This window comes from Myotis lucifugus, unplaced genomic scaffold (genome assembly GCF_000147115.1).
Source record: "Myotis lucifugus unplaced genomic scaffold, Myoluc2.0 scaffold_245, whole genome shotgun sequence".
NCBI lineage: Eukaryota > Metazoa > Chordata > Mammalia > Chiroptera > Vespertilionidae > Myotis > Myotis lucifugus.
The window spans coordinates 1,656,377-1,680,216 of record NW_005871293.1 but is presented as its reverse complement, the minus strand read 5'-3'; the positions used below and the strand labels follow the sequence as shown (position 1 = coordinate 1,680,216).

Below are 23,840 nucleotides of genomic sequence, written 5' to 3'. Positions count from 1 at the left end.
TAAGCTGCAGTTGGACATCCTTAGTGCTGCTGGGTAGAACAGAGAGGCTCCCACCACCACCACTGTACTGGCAGTCGTCAGCCTGGCTTGTGGCTGAGCAGATCTCCCCCTGTGGGAGCAGACTGGCCACCAGAGGGCAGCTCCTGCATTGAGCGTCTGCCCCCTGGTGGTCAGTGTGTGTCATAGTGACCAGTGATTCCCAGTCACTCTGCTGTTAGGGTAAATTTGCATATTATCCTTTTATTATATAGCATAGAGGCCTGGTGCATGGGTGGGGGCCGGCTGGTTTGCCCTGAAGGGTGTCCCGGATTAGGGTGGGAGTCCTGCTGGGGTGCCTGGCCAGCCTGGGTGAGGGGCTGAGGGCCGTTTTCAGACTGGTCACACCCCCTTCAGGGTGGGGGTCGCCGCTGGGGTGCCTGGCCAGTATGTGAGGGTCTGATGGCTGTTTGCAGGCTGGCCAAGGCCCCCAGTGGGGACCCTCACCCCATGAGGGTGTGGCCATCCTGGGTGAAGGTCTGATGGCTATTTGCAGGCTGTCCACAGCCCCCAGCCACCCAAGGTCTCAGTGGAGGCTGGCTGGAAGCAAGTATCTGGGATTTATTTAGCTTCTATAATTGAAACTTTGTTGCCTTTTGGGTAAGCCACAGCCAGCCAGGGCAGGTGGGTAGCTTGGCTTCCTCCATCACCGGGGCTACCAAACCTCCTGCTTGCTCCAGCTCCGTGGCTGCTGGCTGCCATCTTGGTTGGGTTAATTTGCATATAGTCGCTCTGATTGGCTGGTGGGCATGGCTTGGGCATAGCAAAGGTATGGTCAGTTGGCATCTTTGGCTTTTATTAGTGTAGATAGGTAATCCTATAAATATTTAAAATGTAAAACCAGGGTTTCAGATGCAGATAAGATAAAGTGATACCACCTTTTATCTCTCACTGAACTCAACTATGAAAACCAATCAGAATAAAGAGAGAGCTATTTGAGGATTCTAAAAAGAAAACATGATCAGTGGTGAGATTGACATGCTAGTTAGGAAATAACATTTTCTAACAGAATCAGCGGGAAAATAACCCATCAAGTGGAGATATTCCAACACAATTATTGCAAAATCTCCACCTGGCCAGCCAAATAATCAGCTTAAAAACTACAAAAAAAATGTTGATGTAACCCCTTATTGGTTAATGATTCTATTATAGCTGATGAGTTTTAAATCTCCTCATTTAATATCATAACATCAAAATTATATATTTGCACACAAATTGGTATTTTGAACTAGATAACTGTTGTAGCCATCAACTAACTGCCTTTTCCCCTATACTTGGCAATGACTTTTTAAAAAATAAGTTTCAAAGAATTGCCTTTGTTTTTAACTAAACTAGAGCACTAATTTCTGTTCATGCCAAGTTTATATATTTATTTTATGACACTTAGTAGAAGGTAGTTTTTAATGTAAATAAATATCATTCCTCTGAATAAATAAAAATATACCCTGCAAAACACAAATATAAATGTTTATTATTATTAGGAAAAAAGAAGCTGTCATAGAAATCATTAAATTTCAATTTTTTTAAAAAAAAACTATTAATATCTCACTGCATGTAAGCTGCTGGACAAAGCACTTCTAAATCAGGTTCACTCTTCCTAATAATCCTTTGCTCCTCTAAATTTATTTTTTCCAGAGCTTGAATGTTTTACCCAATATAGTATAAAAATGACCCCTAAAAGCATCAATTTCTTGGACACCTGTTATTTAAACCTTAAAAAAAATGAGACCAGATGCAGTGTCTATTCTGATTCATTAAGGTTTTGTGGAAAAATAATAGATAAATAGTACATACAGATTGTCCTTGAAAAAAGTAACTTCATAGTAAACTTTCATATTCTCTTTGATAAAGTACTTTGTTTTATTTCATACATTTTAATACAATATTCAGTCAATTAATTATTGTATGGGAAGTGTTCCCTGATACATAAAAGTGGAAGAAAAAATGAATACTAATATCATTACATCATCTATATCTATATCTATATCTATATCTATATCTATATCTATATCTATATATATATATATATATATATAGAGAGAGAGAGAGAGAGAGAGAGAGAGAGAGAGAGAGAGTATGCAAATTAGGCCGGGCCGTTTTAACGGATCACGACCAGACAGGAGGAGGTTGTGCACGCAGGAGAGGCCCGAGACAGAGACAGAGAGAGGGGGCCCGCGGGCCCGCCATGCCCCAGCTCGGGCAGGCCCCTCAGAGCCTGAGCAGACAAGGATAGGGACAGGGGCCTGGCCCGCAGCCTCCCTGGCCAAATGCAGGCTCAGATAGGAGACAGCGGCCCGCCTCCCACAGAAGCAGCGTGGCTCCCTCCCGCCTCCCGTGGATTGGGCACCGGTCCCTCCTGGCTCACTCGGAAGCAGCATGGCTCCCGGAGGCGCATTGCGGTTCCCGCAGGCTCCCACGGAAGCGGCGGGCAGTCTACTGAGCTCAACATCACACGATGGGCTACTAGTATTTATAAAACTCATGTTTTAAACTATAATTTGCCAAACATTTTATTTAAAGTGTGGTTTTGGCCCTAGCTGGTTTGGCTAAGTGGATAGAGCAGTGATGGCGAACCTATGAACTCATTTTTTTGGTTGATTTTTCTTTGGTAAATGGCATTTAAATATATAAAATAAATATCAAAAATATGTCTTTGTTTTACTATGGTTGCAAATATCAAAAAATTTCTATATGTGACAAGGCACCAGAGTTAAGTTAGGGTTTTCAAAATGCTGACACTCCGAGCTCAAAAGGTTCGCCATCACTGGGATAGAGCATCAGCCTGGTGATTGAAGGGTCCTGGGTCTGATTTGATCAAGGGCACATACCTCCAATGCAGGTTTGATCCTGGGCCCTGGTCTGGGCAAGAGGGGGAGGCAACCAATTAATGTGTCTCTCTCACATTGATGTTTTTCTCTCTCTGTGTCTTCCCCTCCTTTCCACTCTCTCTAAAAATCAATGGAAAGCCCTGGCTGGTTTGGCTCAGTGGACAGAGCATCGGCTTGAAGATTGAAGGATCCCAGGTTTGATTCTGGTCAAGGGCACATGCCTGGGTTGCATGCTTGATTTCCAGTGGGGGTGCGTGCAGGAGGCAGCCAATCGATGATTCTCTCTTCTCCTTGATGTTTCCATCTCTCTCTTCCTCTCCCTTCCTCTCTGAAATCAATAAAAATATATATTAAAGAAAATAAATAGAAAAATCCTCGGGTAAGGATTAACAACAACAACAAAAATCTTAAAGTAGATTTTTGTAGGATGTAACCATCCAAGGAGAAGTTTCTTTTACTGCCACAGGTCAAATGCTCCCCAGGTTGGCTTCTACTCTGTCTGCTTAAAATATCATCAGAAGAAAAAGGCAACCGATCAATCTCTCTCTTTCTCTCCTCCCTTCCTCTTTCTCTAAAATCAATAAGCATGTCTTCAGGTAACGACTGAAAAAAACAAAGTGTGAAATGGGATATTGAGAGACATGGAGAAGAGGAATCGTACCTCTCTCCTGCAGCCAGAGGCATCGGGTATGAGGATGAGACACTTTCTGTGTTGAAGTTCCATCATCCCAGTCAGTATCTTGTATTCCTGGATTGTGAAGGATGAATTTGCTTCACTAGTATTAGCCCTTTTACAGTCAGTACAGAAAATGGAATTCTGAATAGCAATTGCCAGTTGGTTTTAAGAATTATAAATTAATTCCAATAAATGTTATAATTCTGAAGAATTTAAAATGTATTTCTAAAATGATGCAATCTATTTTTACTTAACATTTAAATCATCATTTATGGGCATGACAGTTAAGTAACAAAATATGTAAGGTTGTCATTGTGCTTTTAGTATTTAAGATGGATTATTAGCTTTTATAATATTTAGAATGATTTCATACATCTAAATGTGAATAAAAATGAAATAACTGAATAAATAAATATGAAATCCACTATGCTAAGTGTGACATCAAAATTTCACAATTCAGAAAGTACATTAGATTGTTTCTCACAAGGTGATGCACTCCCAGAATCATAGGTAGTGATCCTTTAAAATCAGCACATAGCCACCTCATGAAAGCTTACATCATTCTGATGGTTCCTTGCAGTCTAAAAGGTGTCATTGCAGGGCTGTTCTGAACATAGCCTGAGGTCCCAAAGTGGAGAAGGACACTTTCTAGGCCTCTGCTGTGTTTGGAGAGAATAAGGTTAATATCTTCCCTCAGCAGTGAGCATGTGCAGGCCAGAGTCATTGATACACAGATGGCCAGGGAGAGGGAAGCAGTGCTGGGAATTACTTTTGCCCTTTGCCTTTTGTGAACAGTATGAGGAATATATCTAAGAGGTTAAGACAATTTAGCTTGGAAATACAACAAAAGATTAAATTTCTTGTTTTTTCTCCTCTTTGCAGATGAAAACCCATCTACTACCTTGAAGGCAACAACTTGTCTTTGAGATTCAACTATTTTCTCCGGGGAAATATAGACATTAACTTGATCTTTATTTAGCAGTTGTCTCTGCACTGTAGCACATGTACAAAATTACAATGACGTTGTAGCCGCTCTCTGAGTTTCCTCAGCACCCACAGAGAATAATATAAATGACATTGAACTAATCACATCCATTTTTTAATTAAATCTTCATTTTTGAAAGTATTCATATGTCCCATTTTCTCCCCATTGACCCCTTCTAGACCACTCCTTCCTCCCGCCCCAGGCCTTCACCACCCTGTTGTCTGTGACCATGGGTTATGCATGTATGCATACAAGTTCTTTGTTTGATCTCTTCCCACCCACCCATTGTCCCCTGCCTTCCCTCTGAGATTCTGCAGTCTGTTCCATGCTTCTATGTCTCTGGATCTATTTTGTTAATCAGTTTAGTTTGTTTGTTAGATTCCACCTATGAGTGAGATCATGTGATACTTGTCTTTCTCTGACTGGCTTATTTCACTTAACATAATACTCTCTAGTTCCCTCCATGCTTTCTCAAAGGGTAAGAGATCCTTCTTTTTTACTGCTGCATAGTATTCCATGGTGTAAATGTACCACAGCTTTTTTATCCATTAATCTACTGATGGGCACTTGGGTTGTTTCCAGATCTTAGCTATTGTGAATAGTGCTGCTATGAACATAGGGGTTCACACATTCTTTCTGATTAGTGTTTCAAGTTTCTTAAGTATAGTTCTAGAAGTAGGATCACTAGATCAAATGGCAGTTCCATATTTAATTTTTTAAGGAAACCCCATACTGTTTTCCATAATGGCTGCACCAGTCTGCATTCCCATCAGCAGTATAATAGGGTTCCCTTTTCTCCACATCCTTGCCAGCACTTATCATTTGTTGATTTGTTGATGGTGGCCATTCTGACAGGTGTGAAGTTATACTTCATTGTAATTTTAATTTGCATCTCTCTGTTGATCAGTGACTTTGAACATTTTTTCATATGTCTCTTGGTCATGTGAATGTCCTCTTAGGAGAAGTGTCTATTTAGGTCCTTTGCCCATTTTTTAATTATATTATTTGTTTTCCTTTTATTAAGTTGTATGACTTCCTTATATATTTTAGATATTAACTCTTTATCAGATGTGTCATTGCCAAATATAGTTCTCCCATGCAGTGGGCTCCCTTTTAATTTTGTTGATGGTTTCTTTTGCTATGCAGAGGCTTTTTATTTTGATGTAGTCCCATTTGTTTATTTTCTCCTTAGTTTTTTTTTTTTTTTGCCTTAGGAGATGTATCTGTAAACATATTACTATGAGAGATGCCTGAGATTTTTGCTGTCTATGGTTTCTCCTAGGTTTTTTATGGTTTTATGACTTACATTTAATTCTTTTATCCATTAGAGTTTATTCTTGTGTATGTTATAATTTGGTGGTCTAGTCTCACTGTTTTTTGCATGTATCCAATTTTCCCAACACCATTTATTGAAGAGACTGTCTTGAATCCATTGTATGCTCTTGTCTCCTTTGTCAAATATTAATTGAGCATAATGGCTTGGGTCAATTTCTGGGGTCTCTGTACCATTCCATTGATCTATGTGCCTGTTCTTGTGCCAGTGCCATACTGTTTTGAGTACAGTGGCTTTGTAGTATAACTTGATATCTGGTATTCTGTTCCCTCCAACTTTGCTCTTTTTTCTCAAGATTGCTGCAGCTATTTGGGCTCTTTTTTGGTTCTGTATAAATTTTTGGAGTATTTGTTCTAGATCTGTGAAATACGCTGTTGGTATTTTAATAGGGATTGCAATGAATCTATTGATTGCTTTGGGTAGTATGGACATTTTTATGATGTTAATTCTATCAATACATAAACACAGTATGTTCTTCCACTTGTTTATATCTTCCTCTATCTCTTTTTTCAACATCCTGTAGTTTTCTGAGTACAGGTATTTTACCTTCTTGGTTAAGTTTATTTTTAAGTATCTTAATTTTTTTGTTTTAATGGTAAATGGGATTATTTGTTTAACTTTTCTTTCTGAGAATGTATTATCAGAGTATAATAAAAATGCCATGGATTTCTGGGTGTTAATTTTGTATCCTGCTACATTGCCAAATTCATTTGTTAAATCTAGTAGTTTTTGTGGAATCTTTAGGGGTTCCTATGTACAATATCATCACATCCATATTTTTTGTTCTTTCAATAGCTCATTCAGTAGTTCAGTCAGTCTTTACAATTGTCATTCAGCAAGAATCAAGTATCTGGCAGACATGTAGGTATCCAGGAAAAGCATGTAGGTAATATCTGCTCCATATCTTTTAGGCATTTAGTGCAGGGAAAAGGGAAACATGTGAACAAATAATCAACATGTGACTCACAAGTAGAATGTTAACAGTGTGGAAAAACAATGGAACCGGAGATACAGATTTCTAATACCCTAAATCCTAATCTTTACAGGCTACAAATCCCCCCCCCCCCCACACACACACACACGACCAAGTCAAGAAAACAAGTAGTTTCTACTTGAGCTTCATAGACTAGCATCTTTTTTACTAAAATATCCCAATAGACTCATGGTGATTGGCATTGGAACACACAGGGGTATCTCTCTGTGAGAATAGTGAAATATGCCAGAGCAGTCTTCTTCCTAACAAGCCCTGCCTTTAGGAGAAACTAGTTAATCAGAGCCAACCTACAGCTCGGGTATTATCAGAGCATAATAAGCCTGAGGGAAGGGAAATACCCAAAGCCAGCCCACTCTAGTCTTCCGTGTGAGAGAAGGAAATAACATCTTCAGCTCATTTTGGCCACCCTGTCCCAAGCAAGGGGAAGAGGGAAAAACTTAGAACCACTTATGAAGTTCACAGTCCAAAGGCATCGTTTTTCTACAAGTCTGAGGCCTAACCATAGGACTACAGAATGCTTTCCCCACATGTTACCACCACATCACTAAGAGCCTATTTAAACAGTTTCTTTTACCAATTACAACAGGTCCTACAATCAAGAAAAATCACAAGCATACTAAAAGTCAAAAAACGTAATTTGAAGAGACAGAGCAAGCACAGGTAACCATTGTAATTGACACTCACTTGCGGAAGATTGATGTGCACCTCACACCAATGCATGCATGTTGGTCAAACTAATCATCTTGAGTTAATGTACCTTTGACAAATGTACTTAGAGTTCAAGTCAGCTAAAATCTTCATTAGTTTGTTTGGGCTGCTGTCACAGTGTACCTGCCCACAAACTAGTTGGCTTAAACAATAGAAATTTACTGTCTCACAGAAGTCTGAAATCAGTATTTTCGCAGGATTGTTCCCTTCTGAGGATTATAAGGCAAAACCTGTTCCATCCTTCTCTCCTAGCTTCTGGTGTTTTCCTGACAGTCTTTGTCATTCCTGGCTTGTAGGTGGCATTCTCACTGTGTCTTCATGTCATCTTTTTTTTTTTTGCATGTCTTTTCTCTTCATATGAATTTTTTTTGTAAGGACATCAAGCATACTGATTAAAAGACTACCCTACTTCAATGTGACCTCATCTTAATCAATTGCGTCTGCAATAATCTTATTTACAAATAATGTCTTATTCTGAGATACTTCAATATCTGAATTTTAGAAAAGTATAATTAAACTCATAGCAGTCATCTTCACTTTCAACTTCTCACTCAACATCTATTAAAGTTAACAGAATATGTCTCAATTTACTTATGTTCCAAGTTTAAATTAATATTTAAGAGATTATTTTTGCATTGCTCTCACTGATGAGTGTGTATGTATATATTATATACATATATAAACAAGTATATATTATGTATAAATATGATAGCATATTCAAAAGTAATATTTGTTTCTCTTCTCACCTTGATAAAACTGTTAGTGTGCCCTTCAGCATTATTTGTTTTTACTAGAGGAAAGAGTTATCATAATGTCAATAAACAATAAAAAATAAAATTAAAAATTTTTAAATGGAAATATCTGCTCTGGTGCAATCCTTATTTAGTCCCTACTAAGACATAAATGTAAAGCTCATATTTTCATATAACATATATAGTTTTGATGTTAATATCTAAGATTTATTTTCTATGTAATTATAATAAAATATATCATTTTGCACATGGAAGAGCACATTAATCAGCACTCACCTTACCGCCTTCCCAGATATATTCATTCTGGAGTTCTTAAATACCTTAGTTATGAAAAGTAGAACATACCGAGCTAATAAATCATTCCTGGGCTTATAAAGTCATTTGATGGCTTGCTCTTCAGAACATATTTATTAACAATGACAAATATACTCAATACCAATTCCCAGCTCTCTATAGTACCAATGTAAATTATTAATAGATAACATAAAGACAAATGTTTAATCTACCAATGTGTTATTTTATTCCCAGGTGCTGAGACATAAATATAAATAAGAATGTAAATTTCTAAATCTTAAAATAGGTTTTCCATATTAAAAGAGCCTAAATGTCCTACAGAATTCAGTTCAAGGTTCATGTATTTACTCAGTCTATTGCCAGAGGGAGTGTGGAAGGAGAAAATTTATTTGAGAAGAAAATTAGGTACTCACTTGGGGGAGTTGATTGAATGCTGACAAAGTGTCAGCGAGTTGTTTCTTTAATTTATAGCTTTAATCATAGAAAGTTGGCCAGAGCTTAGAAATGTGCGCATACTTTAACCGATATGCCAACTTTCACAGGGCTTAACATTAAATTTTGCTCAGCTGAATTATTGATATTATATTCAAAATTAACTCATTCATTCATTTCTCCATTATATAATTACTAGAGGCCTGGTGCACGAATTCATACACGGGTGGGGTCCCTCAGCATGGCCGGTGGGGATTGGGCCAAAACCGGCAGTTCAATGCCACCTGCCGCTCCTGCCTGCCACTCCTGCTCATCCTGGCCCCACTGCGCCTGCTGCAGGCTCACACCCAGTCAGTCCTGATTGGGAGAGGCTCACACCAGCTGTGAGCCCTGCATCTGGCGCCCATCCCAAGGCAGGTAGGGGAGGGCCCGAGACATGATCGGCCCTCCAGGTGGGCAGTGGGATGCCCTTGCCACCCTGGGATCTGGATCCGTCCTGCTGATGTTCACACCAGTTGTAGGGAGCTACCTGGCAGCCACTTTTATATCATTTCTTCCTTGTGGAGTATTTAGGGAGGGTAAATGGCTGCAGTGCCCAAGGCCAACTTCCAGGAGGCTGTTGGCACTGTCGGGATTGTGCCGGCAGTGCCGGTCCATTGGTGCCTGGCAGTTCTCTGAAGATTGGATCTGCGGGACTACTGAGGAAATGAGTGGCTGCCACTGTGCTGGTGGGCTGCCTGGATAGGTCGGTCAGCTGAGCAGCACTCCTGCTGTGGGAGCACACTGACCACCAGGAACAGCTCCTGCATTGAGCATCTGCCCCCTGGTGGTCAGTGCACATCATAGTGATCGGTTGACCGGTCGACCAGTTGAGTCATTTGGTCGTTCGGTCGCTTAGGCTTTTATATATATAGATTGAATACACACAGTACTTTGGAGCTCTGATTGCCCCAAAGGGTAATAATACAATGGGAGTGCATAGCAGGAGCTTTCATTCTGAAGGACTTCAAGGAAGGCTTTCCAGAGAATATGGTAAGTCTAAAGGGATGATTAGGAACTAGCTAGATAAAGTCAGCTGGAATAGGGGATACATTGTTGGATGATGTAAGGATGTAGATATTGCAGGCAGAGAAAATAACATATAAAGATTTGGAGCAAGCAAGAATATGGCACATTCAGACTTGATGTGAGGTAGAACATGATGCAGATGATATGAGGAACATGAAGCTGGAAATCAGATGAACATTTTAGAAAGATCACTTCAGCTACAGGGTGGAGAATGTGCTAAGTGGAAGAATAGCTAGAGGCCAGAAGATTACAAGGTTGTTGGTGTGAAATATAACAGAGGTGCTTTTTGCCCAGTAACTACACCATAGATAACAGAGATACGAGTTTTAAAAGTACATTTTGTGCTATTGGTGTGAGTGGAGGGAAAAAAAGAATTCAAATCAAGTAATATAGAAGCTTTGTAGTTTGGGAAAGAAGTGATTATTCTATCCAAACCAAGAATGGCAAATCAATACTGATTTGCACAACTATAATCCTTTGTCTCAGTCTATTTGGATTTGCTATTACAAAGTATGACAGACGGTGGCTTATAAAAAGCAGAAATTTTTTTCTAACTGTTCTGGAAGTTGGGGATTTCAAGATCAAGACCAGCAGATTCCATACCTGGTGAGGTCCTGCTTTCTGGTCCACAGAAGGCATCTGCTAGTGGTACCTGCCTGTGGCAGAAGGGACAAGGGAGCTCTCAGACCTCTTTTATGAGGGTACTAAGACCACCTCCCAAAGGCCCCATCTCCAAATGCCATCACCTCGGGGGTTAGGATTTCAACATGTAAATTTTGGAAGGAAACAAACATTCATTTCATAGTAGCCTTGTTCTAAAAAATGTCCTTATTTAAAAATTATATATGTATGTAAAGTGTTGATATTAGATTCAAGAGGTGATACCAGTGGTAAGAATGCCACAATTTTGGCAACTAATCCTCAGTTTTTTCTTTTATTTATTTGGCCTCACCATATACTCCTATACTCTCTCCAATCCTTCTTATACTAGATTTCACCATAATTTGTTGTTTTACAAAACGCTTTACAATTTACATATTATTAAATTCACTTATTGTAAGTGTATTATTAACCTGTAAAAGTTTTGTATGTATATCCTGTATACAGTTCCCTTATGAAATATAAAACTGTAAAACTTCTGGAGTGAAGCACAGAAGAAAAGGTCCATCTTTTATTCTAGAAGTTTTATAGTTTACCACTTCCATTTTGACTTATCCAGGTTGTGTTCATTTTTATGTAATCTGTAAGGTAAGAGTCTCAGTTTTTCTTTTCTTCCATTTCCCAGTACCATTGGTAAAAAAGTCTCCTTTCCTTGTGGGATTGTCTTGACATATTTATCAAAAATTAGTTTATTATAAATATAAAAGTTTATTTCTGGATTTTCTATTCTGTTTTATTGCTTATTTGCCAAATATCAAACTATCGGATATATCTGGCTTTATAGTGGTTATGAAATAAGATAGTTAAGTTCTTCAACTTTCTTATTTTTCAAAATTGTTGTTTTTTAGGTCCTTTGCATTTCCATATGCTTTTAAGGATCAGTTTAACAATTTCTATTAAAAAGAAAAACCTATTGGCATTTTTTAAGAATTGCATTGGATTTTAGATCACTTTGAGGGAGAATTTCTATCTTGACAATATTTTATCTTTTAATGTATTGATGTTTATTTAGATTTTTAAAAATTTCTCTCAGCAATGTTTTCTTGTTTTTAGTTTATAATCCTTGAACTAATTTTGTTAAATTTTATTTTTTATTCCATTATGATAGAATTATTTTCTTAATTTTGTTTCCCAAGCAATTGTTACTAGAATTTCAAAATACACGAGACTTTTATAAATCCATTTTGTAGCCTATAATTTTGTTTTTTGTTTGTTCTTAAGTATTTGGTATTATCTGCATATGAGATTCTGTCATTTGCAAATAGAGTTTTATTTCATTTCAATCTGTCTGCTCTTTCTTTCTTTTGCCTTATTTTACTGGCTGAAATCTTCAGTAAAATATTATATCAAAGGGATGAAAGAGAACCTTTCCTTGTTTTTGATCTGATGAACCAAGCAATCAGCATCTTCACCATTAAGTTTAGGGATAGCTGCTGTTTTTTCATAAATGTCTTTTATCAGGTGGAGGAAATTCGTTCTACTTTTAGTTTTTCAAGAAGTCTGGTGTTGTCAAATGCTTTATATGTATCTATTAAGATACAATTGTTCTTTGTTCTATTAATATAGTATATTATATTAAATGATTTTTAGATATTAAATCAACCTTGCATTTGACTTGGTCATAGTGCCTAATCCCTATTACATGTTACTTACTGAATGAATTATGTTTGTACTTCATTAAGGATTTTTGCAGATATGTTCATGATGGACATTAGACATTAATTTTATATTCTTGCAATATATTGTTCTGATTATTGTATCAGGGTAATAAATATTGCCCTCAGAATAAATTATTTGAAAAATGTTCAATTTTTTTTTAAAGTGTGTTAGTGATTTGGTGTTATTTCTACTTCAAACCTTTAATATACTTGATATAATTCACCACTTAAGCCATAGGTGCTTTACTTTGGGGGAAGATTTTTAATCAATAATTTTATTTCTGAATGTGTTAGTCTATATATGTATTTTATTTCTTCTTGAATTGGTTTTGGTCATTTGTTCACTTTGTGTAATTATTCTATTTCAACAAAGCTACCAGTATCTAATTAATGTCCTTCAATTTTGACAATATTCCTATTTCAATTACAATAGTCAGTAAAAACATCTTTTTAAATTTTATTATTGGTATATTTGTCACTAGTTGAAATGGGCTCTTTTCATGTAGTTGCGAGAAAAGCATTTCCCAGGATCCATACATGGTGGGGGTGGGGGGAGTTAGTGGTAAGATTTATCGGGATTGAAATAGAAGGCTGCACCCAGGTTCCTAATGCCTCCTCTTCTTCTGTCGCACTGGGGAACAAGTCCAACCTTGTCTTCGCCAGGCCCAGAACAAAGGCCAGAGTTCAAAAACTCTCTGCCATGACTAAGCTTAGTCCAAGTTAGCCTCTGTCCTTGTGCAGCTAATACAGCCTCTGTCCTGGCCATGCTCATGCTGGCTCTGCATTGCTGAACTCAGGTTCGCACTTGGAGCGGCTCTTGGAGCCCACACAGTGGCAGGACCCCAGGCAGCTGCTAAGCCCGCATGGCTGCTATGCAGAGAGAAAGGGGAGAGTGCATATGACTGGGTGAGAGAGAGTTTTGTTCTCCTGGATTCTATTTTCTTGGGCTTGGGAAGGACCATGTGCTTTTTCAAACTAACCAATCAATTTCCCAATCCATTCGGACTTGCTTTGGGTTCCTCTCCCAACCAATCCATTTCCTAGAATTTTTCTGTTCTGTGTTTCTTATCCAACCCCCTCCTTTTCCCAGGCTAGGTATGGCCCCTATGGTTGCCATCTTAGTTCCTACTGTGCATGTCTCAGAAAAAGCACCATCCCCTTCACCATCTTTTCTTCTACTGCGCATGTGCCCGGCAGAGGCATTTTCCCTTTATTAGTGTTTATTCCTTCCCCAAATAGCCTGGCGGTGGAGTGGTTGTACCTTAGAGAGATTGGAAAGCTGGTCTTTCCTCCTAGGGGTGTTAGGCCCCTTGGCCAGGCAATGCTGCAATCCCCTAGGGTGTCTTGAATGGTCTATATTGCCACCTGAAGCTTAGTTTATATCATAGTGTTAATTGTAATTACTATTTCAGGTATATATATTCTAATCTTACTATCTCAGCTTTTTTTTGAAACATTAATGCATTTCTGATTTTGTTGGGTCAAGTCAGCTTTCCCTGTCATGATTATTTTGGAAACAAATAGAGCACAGGAAATCTTCTAGAAGCACACGGTTGCTTAAAATCCAAATTGTACAAGAATTTTTTAAAGAATATTAGCTAAAATGTTTAAAATATTTTGGAGCATGTAATATTATGCTTAAAGTAAAATGAGTCTCATCACTCTTGGTAACCAGTGATGGCAAAATTTCACCAATTTTGAAGGTGTGACAGATTATTTAAAAACAAACAATGAAAGCCCTAACCAATTTTGCACAGTGGTTAGACTCGCAGCGGTTCTCAACCTGTGGGTTGCGACCCCTTTGGCGGTCGAATGACCCTTTCACAGGGGTCACCTAAGACCATCCTGCATATCAGATATTTATATTATGATTCATAACAGTAGCAACATTACAGTTATGAAGTAGCAATGAAAATAATTTTATGGTTGGGTCACAACATGAGGAACTGTATTTAAAGGGCCAGGAGGTTGAGAACCACTGGGTTAGAGCATCGGCCCATGGATCTAAGGGTTGTGGGTTTGATTCCTGGTCAAGGGCGTGTACTGAGGTTGCAGGCTGGATATCCAACCAGGGTCAGGGCACATGTAGGAGGCAACTGATTGATTTGTCTCTCACATTGGTACAGTGGGGTCTTGACTTACGAGTTTAATTCATTCCGTGAGGGAGTTCATAATTCAAATTACTCGTATGTCAAATCAAAAAGTGAACTAGTGAGACACGTGATGCTGGGCTGATGTTGTGGCGTTCACTGTGACGTTCACTGCGTCAACTAGCGGTGGGGTATCTGAAGCTGGCTCATAACCCTAATTTTAGCTCACAACTCAAAGCAAAAATCGGCTGAGAGACAGCTCGTATTTCGAAAAACTCGTTAGTCGGGACACTCGTAAGTCAAGGCCCACTGTATTTCTCTCTCTCCCAAACTCACACCTTCCTTTCCACTCTCTCTAAAAATAAATGGAAAAATATCCTTGGATTTGGATTAAAAAAATAAAAATACTTTAAAAAACAATGAAAAAGTAAAGAAAACAATGCTGAGTTGAATAGAAATCTAATTGCAGTTAAAAGAGTATTGCTTTTTAAGAAGATGGTATTCAACTTTGGATATAATATATCTGAATAATCTAAATATTTTGATGATTTTGATTAATATAAATGCACTTGAAATTTTTTTATAATTGGTTTGCAAATTATGAATATCTGTTTGAATATTAAGCTATATCAATGTGAGGAAACAAAGATATATGGGAAAGCATTAGAAGCTGAACTAAAAAATAAAATTGGGGGAAAACATATTTTTTTTTGTAGAAATAAAATATGGATAGGCAGAATTGAAAGATTAAGGAAATGAGTGCAAAAACAGTGTGTATCTTCAATCAATTGCTACTGCTAAAGGAACAAAGCAAAACACTTCCTCAAAAGCTAACAGTTTGGTTTATAGCATTTCTTGTGTTTTAAATATATATATTTTTATTGATTTCAGAGAGGAAGGGAGAGGGAGAGAGAGATAGAAACATCAATGATGAGAGAGAATATCATTGATTGGCTGCCTCTTTTACATCCCACACTGGAGATTGAGTCTGCAACCTGGGCATGTGCCCTGACCGAAATCGAACCATAACTTGCTGCTTCTCAGGTGGATGCTTAACCACTGAGCTACTCTGGCTGGGCTATAGCATTCCTGGTGCCTAATTTACTTTCAAATTGAAAATTTGAAGCAATAGAAAGACTACATGTCACCATGAAGGAAACTGAAAGTAACTGAACCATAACTAAATGTATATAAAAATATTAACTGTATTAAATATGCAATGTGCATTTGTATTGTGGATGATGTCAACAAGGGTCATGTTGTCTGTGATATGGCTGTGTGAACAAAGTTTTATCCCTTGTCCCATACGAGCACCACAGACCCTATAACAGTATATGATTTTGTGAGTCTTTGCTGGCCATCTGCCCCAACCCAGGTGTAATTGGTCACTTTCTCTTTTTACTACCTAGCAAGACTCAGATCTCTGCTATAGCTTAATTCACAAAATGATTGTAATAACAGGTTTACATGCTCCTTTTATTTTTGTAAAGCCTCTGAAGGCTGTGACCACTTCCTATTCTTTTTCAGGCCTTTAACACTTACACAATGCACAATGCAATGCCTGATAAATTAGGCTCTACTAAAGAATTAATAGGTAACTACATGAAATATATATATATATATATATATATATATATATATATATATATCCCCATAAAATATTCATCTTTACTTTACTTTCTGGACTAAATTAAACATGATGTTCTTGTCAATACATTTATTTCCCATCTGTAGATGTATCAATATTTTAAATATATATGGATAAGGACAAGCTATGTATATAGATTGCTATCTACTCATGTTCAAACTCTATTACTCTTCCCTAATTTGTTTTGTGACTACCCCACTGAGAACAATCCAGTGTCACTTAAGCCTATGTGGGTATTTGGCTAAATGAAGTGGTGATTTCTTTCAGGTAACATCGAGTACTTTATTGGTCACTCATTAAGTAAGCAAGTGTCAGCAACTAACATCAGAATATATTTCCAAGTAAAATGCTATTTCACTGTTTCTAGATATTGATACTGACATATCAATGGTACCATGACTAAGGGAAATGTAGCAATTTAGGTAATTGTACTTTGGAATCTTTTTAAAACCTGGTTCATCCAAAGGAATGCATGATATTTCCTTTCCAATCCGCGCTAAACAAAAATAGTGCCTCTCATTGAACTGTCTTATAGACTTTGCCCTTGGAAAAGCTGTATCTGTCCCATAACCTTCAGCATAGTGCAAATCTTTACCTCAGTCACTCTGAATTATTCAACATCTTATAACTTGAGATCCAAAAGTGCTGGGAAGAAATTATCCACTGTCACTATGTGAGAAGGTTAGCAAATCCTTTCCACAAAAACAACCATACAGATGGACAAAGTTTATAAAAACAACCATTTTAGCATTCTGGATATCAACCAAAGCTTACATATAATATAAGAAACATCTATTCTTGAAAATTGCTTAATATCAGGTATGAACAGTGGTCAGTGCAAACAATCACTGAAGAAAATAAGGTGACATTTGGCAGGTAGACATAACTCAATGAGCTGTGAAAATCAATTAACCAAATATAGCCTGTTCCAAAGAAATAAAAGATATAAATGAATAATACATTAACCATTTTTTCTTCTTATTTTAATGTATTTATTTTTTATTTTTTAATTAGTCCTTATTGTTTAAAGTATTACCAATGTCCCTTTTTCCCCCCATTGACCTTCCCTACCTTGCACCCGCCTGTCCCAGGCCTTCACCACACTGTTGTCTGTATCCATGGGTTGTGGATATTCTATATAATAAAAGGCTAATATGCAAATAGACCGAACGGCGGAACAACTGAACCAGTCACTATGATGTGCACTGACCACCAGGGGGTGTATGCCGAACAGGGCAGGTGTTGGCCATGGTGGGATGGTGGAGCAGGTGAGCTTGGGCGCCAAACCAAGGTGGGGTGCCAGTTGCTGTCATAGGGGCAAGCCTCTGGTTTTTACTGGAAATTCTTTGCTCCCCAGCGCTACGGTCCCACCCGGCACTTGCACATGCTGCCAGCACAGGTCCTGTTCGCACCCACAGGTGGCACTGGAGCTGCCGCTTGCACCCGCTCCTGGTGCCTGACCTCAGTCCTGATCACTCAGCGCCATCAGCTAGTGTGAGTGGCAGCTGCTGGCCCTGATCGCCCCTGAGGGCTTCTCCACTACCCCCTTCTCCTGAAGGGCAATCAGGGCAGCAGCCGCCACTCACACCTGCTGACAGAGCTGGCCCCGCTTGCACCTGCTGCTGGCGCCAACCGCAATTGCACCGCGCCACCAGTGGGTGAGAACAGGGCTGGTGCCGTCAGTGTGTGGGAGCAGTGGTGTTAGGAACGGGGCTGCTGGCAGACAGGGGACTAGGGGCTGGGGTGGGAGGGGCTGTGCAGGGGCGTGGAGGATGGGCCGAGACCCGCCCCTGTGCCTACCACAGCCTCCCAGCCCACAGTTCCTTTCAAGGTGCACGAATTCATGCACTGGGCCCCAAGTATGCATATAAGTTCCCAGGTTAATCTCATAGAATACCATGCAGCTATAAAAAAAAAAGGAACACTTATCCTTTGAGACAGCATGGAGGTACCTGGAGAGTATTAGGCTAATTGAAATAAGCCAGTTAGAGAAAGATAAGTATCACATGATCTTATTCATATGTGGAACCTAATAAACAAAATACTTTAAACTTTAACACAAGTTTTTCCTAAATTATACTTGCTAGACAATAGAAAATACTAGAAAATTTTCATGTCATTTTTATATTTTATTTTTTAATTTTTATTGTTGAAAGTATTACATATGTCCCCTTCCCCTCCCCCCCCCCCGCATTGACCTCTTCTATCCCACCTCAGGCCTTCGCCACCCTATTTCATCTGTCCACAGGTTATACATATATGCATACAAGTTCTTTGGTTGATCTCTTGCTACCCACCCTATCCAGCCTTCCCTCTGATGTTCGACAGCCTGATTCGTGCTTCTATGTCTCTGGATCTATTTTGTTCATCAGTTTATTTCATTCATTAGACTCAACTTATGAGTGAGATCTTTCTATGACTTCTTGAGAGCTAAGTGTGCATGGACTCTACCCTGCCTACACATATATACACAGAGCACACACACATTCAACTACATGTATGTAGCTAGTAGCAAGTGATGAATGAAAATAATAAAACAAATTTTAGTTTATATATGATAACTATTTTAGGATGCTTTATATCAATTGTAAAGTTTCATTTTTTTAAAAAAAATTAAGCTCAAATAGTTTAAGAAGCAGTCATCCTATGTAATAAAGAGGGAATATGCTCATTGACCCTCATGCCATCGCAAAGATGGTGGTGACCACAGCCAATAAGGAGGGAATATGCTAATTGACTGCCCTGCCCTCAAAGATGACAGCGCCCACAGCCATAAGATGGCAGCGCCCAGGCCTCTCAGCCCCCCTGGGGCGACAGGCGCAGGGCAAGGCCAGGCCTACCCCCAGGCGGGCCCACCTGCTCCGTGTGCCTGACTCCAGAGTTTCCCAGTCCCTTCAGCCCCCAGCCTCCCAGAGCTTGTCTGAGGCGCAGGCAAGCCTCAGATGGTGGCTGCTCAGCCACCCAGGGCTGACCCATAGCACAGGAAAGCCTCAGATGGCAGCTGCCCAACCACCCAGGGCCGCCCTAGGCTCAGGTAACCAGGGCCGGCCAAGGCTTCCCCTGATCGCCGGGTTGCCTCCCACCCCTGAGGGCTTCCAGACTTTGAGAGGGGCAGGTTGGGCTGAGGGCCCCCCCTACTCCAGTGCATGAGTTTTCATGCACTGGGACTCTAGTTATAATATAGAACTTGAGATTCAATTGTAGAGAAGTCCTCAAGAATATATAAGCCTATAATTCAGGGGCTGAGGACTCAGTGCCACAGTTACTAATGATGTAAGAACATCTTTCCAGACAGAAAATGTGTAACCAAACTCTTTTATTCAAAAAAGTTATTCCCCTTGTGGTATTTTACTATGTTTATATTAGATTTAGATTCTTTTTATCATAAGCATTGGTTGGGATAGACTGCTGTTAATTGCAAGGCAGAAAATATACTGTATATCTAAAGGTAACTTACTATCAAGGTAACTTACCAAGAGTTGGCTATTGCTGAATTGATTATTTCAGGGTGTCATGATGCCAGCTAAGACCGATGCTCTCCCTAGGTTTTTGCTATTCTTGGTGTAACAACTTTCCTCCTCAGGCTACCATTCATGATTATATGATGGCTACTGAACTTCCAATCATGATATTTACTTAAAAATGTGTCTAAAGACAGAAAGAGCGATAGATGGGATGTAGATGGATAGATAATGATTTTCTCTTTATTTCTTGTCTTCTTATTTCCTTATTGTTTTCTTGTTGACTTAACTTCAAATTATTTTTTAATTAGGGAGATAAATTTTCAAATCACACATGATTCTATTTATTTTTTTGTCAAACAGTGTTTAGCATGTTGTTTCTTCAAATGATGAAACTAAGGTGTTATCCTATATAATAAAAGCCTAATATGCAAATTGTCCCCTTGACTGGGAGTTCAACCAGGAGTTTGACTTCAAGTTATGACATGCTGACCACCAGGCGGTGGAACCTGCTGGGTGTTGGAGATGTGAAGCTGGCAGCAGGCAGCAGTGGAGGCATTGCTGGCCCCGATGGACCCTGATGAGAGCAGGATTGTGGCGGGATGGTGGATCAGGTGAGTGGGTGGTGCCAGGCCAAGGCAGGTGAGAGCAGGGCCTGATCACCCCTCCAATCACCCTGCAGACCAGATGGCGACCAGCAGTGGTGGCAGGGGAAAGGGTTCTGATGACTCAGGCAGAGGGGGGCACACAGGGGCCCATGAGCTTAGGTGCTGTCCACAGTCCAGAGGTCAGCTAGGACCTGTCCTTCCATGCCAGACACTCACGCTTCGATTGCCGGCCAGTCCTAGGGACTGCACCTGTGCACACATTTCATTCACCAGGCCTTTAGTTAGAATATAAGGAAGGAATGGATGTTGGTCTGGTGAATAACAGTGCCTGTCGTTGTGTGCTTTATTTTAAAACAGAAACTTGATTTAAAACATTTTTGTAGTGACAAAGATCAACTCATATGTAATAGCACTATAAAGTAGGAATGCTAATCTCAGAAGTTATGAAAGGCAACGTGAACTGGCAGGAAGAAAATGGAGACAGAAATATGTAGGTTATATTCTGGTCCTTAAAATTCACAGATGTCTGACCTACTAAGCTGAGACATGGAATGCTCATCCAGAACATGGGGAAAGAAGCTATGCCTGAAATGTGAAAGAAAGAGTATATACTTCAAAACTTTATGATGGTTACAGGAATGCAAAGAGAATGAAGGGAATACTCTTCTAATGCCACACTTGGTAATTTTGAGCAGATCATAAAAAAATTATTTTCTAAAAGAGCTGCCATGGAACTAGAGTCCATTGGGTAAGTGCTTTATTTACTGTGAATTGCTAAGAAAGTTGCTCTGCAATTCTTAGTTCTAATAATCGAAAGGACTTTTTAGGAAGGGATAGTGGAAGTTATGTATTTACCTCTAGGAGTTACTGCTGTTCTGAATAAAAAATACCTTCCAAGAAGACCCAATACTTGTGTAAGCAGCAAATCCAAGCTAATTAGGGGGGCCACTGTTTGGCACCAAGAGTGCCAAACAACTGCTGGGTTATTCTCAAGAGCAACTACCAGGATTGCTTGATGGAAATAGTAGTGGAAGTCTCATTGTGGAGGGTTGAAGGTGTGGCTAACTCCTTTCAAAATATTCAGAACACGTTAACTTGAGAATGAATCATCTCTAGTAGCATTCTTATTTGTGGATTGGGTATTAACACTGGTTGATATGTCATTGTATCCTCGATGAGAAGAGAAAAGTACACTGCTTAGAAAGAATCCTGGTGGAATAAGAAACCCAGAAACATCTATTGGGTATTTAGATTATCCATATGGACCATAAAATCTGTTTCAGATTGCTGGACAGAAGTATGTGTCCTGGAGAAAGGGACTTACACACATATGAATGAACAGCTTATTATTATCATCATAATTAGTTTTCATAATTAGGCTGATGGTAATCTTGAAGTGTTTTTGGTGATTTAGTTCACATTTGCATGGACTCTGCAAATTTTTTTTTAAATATGTGAAAATGTGTGCTACAGTGATATTTTTAATACCAAGTGTTCTCAACAGAAAGCAGGCAATTTTTTTTAAATTCTCAAGATAATTAAATACATTAGATTATGACCCTGGCTAGTGATCTCAGTGGTTAGAGCAGCTGCCGAGCACCGAAGGGTTGAGGGTTTGATTCCTGGTCAAGGGCACGTACCTGGGTCGCAGGTTTGATCCCCTGCTTGGTTATGGCACATGCAGGAGGCAACCAATCTATGTGTCTCTTTCACATCCATGTTTCTCTCTATCTCTCTTTGTCTATCCCTCTACCTCTCTCTCTAAAAATCAATGGAAAGAATATCCTCGGATAAGGATAAAAATATATTTATCCTCATAATCTAATATATAAAAATATATTAGATTATAAAAAATATATTAGAGTATGTTCATAATGCTACCATGATTAACTGAAAGAGTAAGGCACAAATATTAATAATGTATGTAAGATATATGTGATAACATATTCAGGGATAACCTGCTTGCCCTTTTGACATGAATTTAGGATAAGTTAACATTAATAATGCCAAGATATTTGCCTTGTCAGAAGCTATTGTTTATTGGTTTCAAGCAAGACATTCCTAATATGGTTCTGATCATTGTTCAGTGCTATCATTTCCATTTCTTAGAGTTTCGGTGGGAACACTTAGCTAAAAGCTGCCCTGCCTTTCTAATGCCTTGCTGCCCAGATAGACCTCAAAAATAAGACACAGTGTCTCTAGGAGGCAATACCCTCTCACACTGTGTGATTCTCAACATCCGCTGTGTTCAAAATGCTTCTTCCTTTCCAATGCACAGAATATCGCTTACAGGAATTTCACATGCTTTTGTCAGGTTAATTTTCAATGTGGTTCTTCTAAAATTTAATAATGCAGAGTGTTTGTGAGTAGATACAAAATACACATTCTGACCATTCAAGCACTAAAATGCCTAAGAGGGTAAAAAGAAAAAAGGACATTCAATCTGGCCTTTTGCATGTGTATTGTTGGTAAAATAAAATTATGTCTACTGACCTTTGTCTAATATAAGATTCCTTTATTTTTAAAGCTGTTCCACATGCCTTTATCTTTAGTATTGCCATACTTGCCAGCAGCAACCATACAGGACAATATTAGTGAAAGCAAATTTACCACCATTGGAATTTGATTGTTAAAAAGCATAACAATGCATGTTTGTTTAATGCATATATTTTACATACACACACACACACACACACACACACACACAGAATTGCTGACTCCTAGGAAAATATTCATTTGATCATAGTTTATTTAGTTGTTTTTTTATTTGTTACTGACTGAATGTGACCTAGTAACCCCCATTCGAGAGTTACTACGGGCCAGTAATCTATACAGTTCAGGTATTGGTTAAGTCTATTATTTTCTTCTGGAATTGTTTTATAATGACAAGGAGTCTTACCATGCCAATATTATTCCACTACTTTTGCTATTCCTCCTCCTCTGTCTCTACTTCCTTTTCCTCTTCCTTTATCTCTCTCTTTAAATACAGTTGAGTTGTTAATTTTCTAAGGGCTCTAGCATATGAGCTGTGCTTACCTGGGTTAATGATAAAACCTGTTCCAGATGAAGGAAGCCTCTCTCCTTCATATGTGTATGCAAGAACCCTAGGCAGTTTTCTGTAGGCCACAATATACTCTGGACTTGTCCCATAGTTTGTCACCAGCTGATCTTTGTGCTCCTTGGGTGAGCAATCCGTAATGATTATCATTGTTCTTTTTCTTTTATTTGACTGGGCTCTTTTTTGTTGTTGTTGTTGTTGTTGTTGTTCATCAGATTATTTATTCACTTGATTTTTAGATTCACTTGTTGATAGATGCGTATTTGTTGTTCATAATTTGTATCTTTACCTTTTTCTTCTTCTTCCTCTTCTTAAAGGATACCTTTCAGCATTTAATATAATACTGGTTTGGTGGTGATGAACTCCTTTAGCTTTTCCTTATGTGTGAAGCTCTTTATCTGACCTTCACTTCTGAATGATAGCTTTGCTGGATAAAGTAATCTTGGTTGTAGGTTCTTGGCATTCATCACTTTGAATATTTCTTGCAACTCTCTTCTGGCCTGCAAAGTTTCTGTTGAGAAATCAGCCGACAGTCGTATGGGTACTCCCTT

General features: G+C 38.9%; 1 pseudogene; it reads right to left on the bottom strand.

Moving 5' to 3' along the window:
- Positions 1-23,439, bottom strand: part of LOC102441648 — a 51,676-nt pseudogene extending 28,237 nt beyond the window's left edge.
- Positions 23,440-23,840: the final 401 nt, after the last annotated feature.